We start from the raw sequence: 3,773 nt of genomic DNA, 5'->3' as shown, positions 1-3,773 counted from the left end.
AACGCGATGCTAATGAGCGAGCCGTTGTCTCGACTAATATGTAGGGGGCGTTCGATCGAGCGTCTGGCTTGAGCGCTTGTCGGCCTAGCAGAACGGTCGCATTGTTATGCCCGGGTTTTAGGCACCGCTGCAGGCGGCCGGCAGAGCTCTTGTTTGTGCGAAACTGAATGGATCGAGCCCGAGAGAGGGCGAGCAAAGAAAAAACGCAAATCGCTCCGCCTGGCACTGCCGGCGAGAGCGTGGACGTCGCGGCCAGCGACTGTCGAAGCTGAGTACGGCCGCAGGCGATCGCCTCGGTCTTAAACGAATGCGACGAGCACGCGCCGGGCGGCCCAGCAAGGGCCGAGCGCAGCTGTCGCAGCTATCTGGTTGATCCTGCCAGTAGTGATATGCTTGTCTCAAAGATTAAGCCATGCAGGTGCAAGTACGAGTTCTCGTAAAGCGAAACTGCGAATGGCTCATTAAATCAGTCTTGGTTTATTTGGTCTCGTAAGCGAAGTGGATAACTGTGGTAATTCTAGAGCTAATACATGCATTAAGCGCCGACTTCGGGAGGCGCGCTTTTATCAGATCAAAACCGACCGGGTTCGTCCTGTGACGTTTGATGACTCTGGATAACCACGCGGATCGTACGGTCTCTGCACCGACGACGTATCATTCAAGTGTCTGCCCTATCAACTGTCGAAGGTACGCTACGTGCCTACCTTTGTGATAACGGGTAACGGGGAATCAGGGTTCGATTCCGGAGAGGGAGCCTGAGAAACGGCTACCACATCCAAGGAAGGCAGCAGGCGCGCAAATTACCCATTCCCGACACGGGGAGGTAGTGACGAAAAATAACAATACAGGACTCTAACGAGGCCCTGTAATTGGAATGAGTACATCCTAAAACTCTTAACGAGTATCCATTGGAGGGCAAGTCTGGTGCCAGCAGCCGCGGTAATTCCAGCTCCAACAGTGTATGCTAAAGTTGTTGCGGTTGAAAAGCTCGTAGTTGGATTTTGGGCGAGCGCCGCCGGTCCGTCGCAAGGCGTGTCACTGGTTGCGTTCGCCTCACCTTCGGTTCTCCGTCGGTGCTCTTGACTGAGTGTCGGCGGTGGCCGATAAGTTTACTTTGAAAAAATTAGAGTGTTCAAAGCAGGCTGTTCGCCTGCATAGTGTTGCATGGAATAATGGAATAGGACCTCGGTTCTATTTTGTTGGTTTTCGGAGCACGAGGTAATGATTAAGAGGGACAGACGGGGGCGTCCGTACTCTGCCGTTAGAGGTGAAATTCTTGGATCGGCGGAAGACGAACTACTGCGAAAGCATTCGCCAAGAATGTTTTCTTTAATCAAGAGCGAAAGTCAGAGGTTCGAAGACGATCAGATACCGTCCTAGTTCTGACTATAAACGATGCCAACTAGCGATCGGGAGGCGTTACCATGACGACCTTTCCGGCAGCTTCCGGGAAACCAAAGTCTTTGGGTTCCGGGGGAAGTATGGTTGCAAAGCTGAAACTTAAAGGAATTGACGGAAGGGCACCACCAGGAGTGGAGCCTGCGGCTTAATTTGACTCAACACGGGGAAACTCACCCGGCCCGGACACAGGTAGGATTGACAGATTGAGAGCTCTTTCTTGATTCTGTGGGTGGTGGTGCATGGCCGTTCTTAGTTGGTGGAGCGATTTGTCTGGTTAATTCCGATAACGAACGAGACTCTGGCATGCTAAATAGTTACGCGACCTTCTCGGTCGGCGTCTAACTTCTTAGAGGGACTAGTGGCGTTTAGCCACACGAGATTGAGCAATAACAGGTCTGTGATGCCCTTAGATGTCCGGGGCCGCACGCGCGCTACACTGAGTGAAGCAGCGAGTGTCTAACCTAGGCCGAAAGGTCCGGGTAACCCGTTGAACCTCATTCGTGATTGGGATAGGGACTTGCAATTGTTTCCCTTGAACGAGGAATTCCCAGTAAGCGCAAGTCATCAACTTGCGTTGATTACGTCCCTGCCCTTTGTACACACCGCCCGTCGCTACTACCGATTGAATGGTTTAGTGAGATCCTTGGATCGGCCCCGTCGCGGCTGGCAACGGCCGCGTCGGCGTGTCGAGAAGACGATCAAACTTGATCATTTAGAGGAAGTAAAAGTCGTAACAAGGTTTCCGTAGGTGAACCTGCGGAAGGATCATTACCGAAGGTGGTGGTAGGCCCCGGCCGACCGCGCACTGAATTGTCTTTGGGTGCCGCCGAGAGGGCGGCCGTCAATCGGGGTTCCGCCCCGTGCGACACGCGTAACACGTTGGCATAGCAAGGCAGCCGAGTGCGATGGTGGCTTCTGGGCACCGCGCTCGATGTGCCGCCGGCCCAGCCCGGCGGTCGCTCGGCGCCGTTTGTTGGTGTTTTTGTGCAGTTGTTGTCGGTGGTGGTTTTGTGGTCGATCCCACAGTGTGACGTCCGCGCGCTTCGGCGCCGGGCGAAACGTCGAGGACGACTCTTAACGGTGGATCACTCGGCTCGCGAGTCGATGAAGGACGCAGCCAAGTGCGAGAAGTAATGTGAATTGCAGAACACATTGAACGTCGACCTTCTGAACGCGAATTGCGGTCTCGGGTCAATCCCGGGACCGCGTCTGCCTCAGGGTCGCGTTCGTCCTCACCCGAGGGCCGTCGCCTGGCCTCTGCGAAGACGGCCGGGCGTCGCCCCAAGTTGAAGCGGTCGCCGAGCTTTCTCGGCGCGACCGCGTGTCCCGTACACCGCCGGCCCCTCGACGTGTTCAACTACGTTCGAGGGGCGGGTCCAGGTCGGTCGGTCCGGTCACGAGATCAAGACCGACCGTGGGCCAAGGCGGCGACGGTACGCGCTCGGTCGGCGCCGGCGGCGACGACTTGCGATGCCAGCGGGCCGTGTAAGAAGCGGCCCGCTTGACACATACGACCTGAGTTCAGGCGAGAGCACCCGCTGAATTTAAGCATATTATTGAGCGGAGGAAAAGAAACCAACAGGGATTCCCTGAGTAACGGCGAGTGAACCGGGAAGAGTCCAGCGTCGAATCTGCGCGCTTTTCGAGCGCGCCGAGTTGTGACGTACGGAAGTCCCAGTGCGGCTGACGGCGAGCGCCGGTGTCCTTCTGATCGAGGCCTCGTCCCACGGCGGGTGTTAGGCCCATAGGGGCGCTTGCCTTGGCCGCTTCGGGTCTTCTCGGAGTCGGGTTGTTTGGGAATGCAGCCCAAAGCGGGTGGTAAACTCCACCTAAGACTAAATACGGTCGCGAGACCGATAGCGGACAAGTACCGTGAGGGAAAGTTGAAAAGCACTTTGAAGAGAGAGTTCAAGAGTACGTGAAACCGTTGAGAGGCAAACGGGAGGGCCCGTCAGGTCGCCGGCTCGCTTTCAGTTGGGTGCGGGGGCGCGCCGTCTCGGTTCGCGGACGCTTAAGGCGCCGCTGCCGAGTCGGCTCGCGCACCGTCTCAGCGCACTAGCGATCGGCGCGGGTCACGACCGGTTTGCCGTCGGTCTAAGTCCCCGCGCGAAGGTGGCCTCCGCTCCGGCGGGGGTGTTACAGCGCGCGGGCGGTGCGGCCCGGCGGCGGATCGAGGAAAGGATGCCGCGCGCTCTCTGTGTGCGGCCGTCGCCGTTCGGCTGGCTTGTCGTTCGCCTGCACTGTACGCAGTGCCGGTGTTCGGCGGGCTGCCGCTTCGGTGGCGCGCCGTCGACGCGCTCGGGGTCCGTGGCCACGTCGGCCACCCTCCCGACCCGTCTTGAAACACGGACCAAGGAGTCTAACATGAGCGC

The 3,773-nt window shown here is 57.9% G+C and overlaps 2 non-coding genes and 1 pseudogene across 2 annotated transcripts; all 3 read left to right on the top strand.

Moving 5' to 3' along the window:
- The first annotated feature begins 362 nt into the window (after positions 1-362).
- Positions 363-2,172, top strand: LOC144432260 (small subunit ribosomal RNA). The gene has a single exon (XR_013480496.1). It is a non-coding gene; the product is annotated as a small subunit ribosomal RNA (ribosomal RNA).
- Positions 2,173-2,470: 298 nt separating this feature from the next.
- LOC144432242 (5.8S ribosomal RNA) lies at positions 2,471-2,624 on the top strand. The gene has a single exon (XR_013480478.1). It is a non-coding gene; the product is annotated as a 5.8S ribosomal RNA (ribosomal RNA).
- A 288-nt stretch (positions 2,625-2,912) lies between these two features.
- Positions 2,913-3,773, top strand: part of LOC144432300 (large subunit ribosomal RNA) — a 3,695-nt pseudogene continuing 2,834 nt past the window's right edge.

This window comes from Styela clava, chromosome 14 (assembly GCF_964204865.1).
Source record: "Styela clava chromosome 14, kaStyClav1.hap1.2, whole genome shotgun sequence".
Classification (NCBI taxonomy): domain Eukaryota; kingdom Metazoa; phylum Chordata; class Ascidiacea; order Stolidobranchia; family Styelidae; genus Styela; species Styela clava.
Note: the sequence above shows the minus strand (reverse complement) of the source record. Positions and strands in the feature narration are given on the sequence as shown.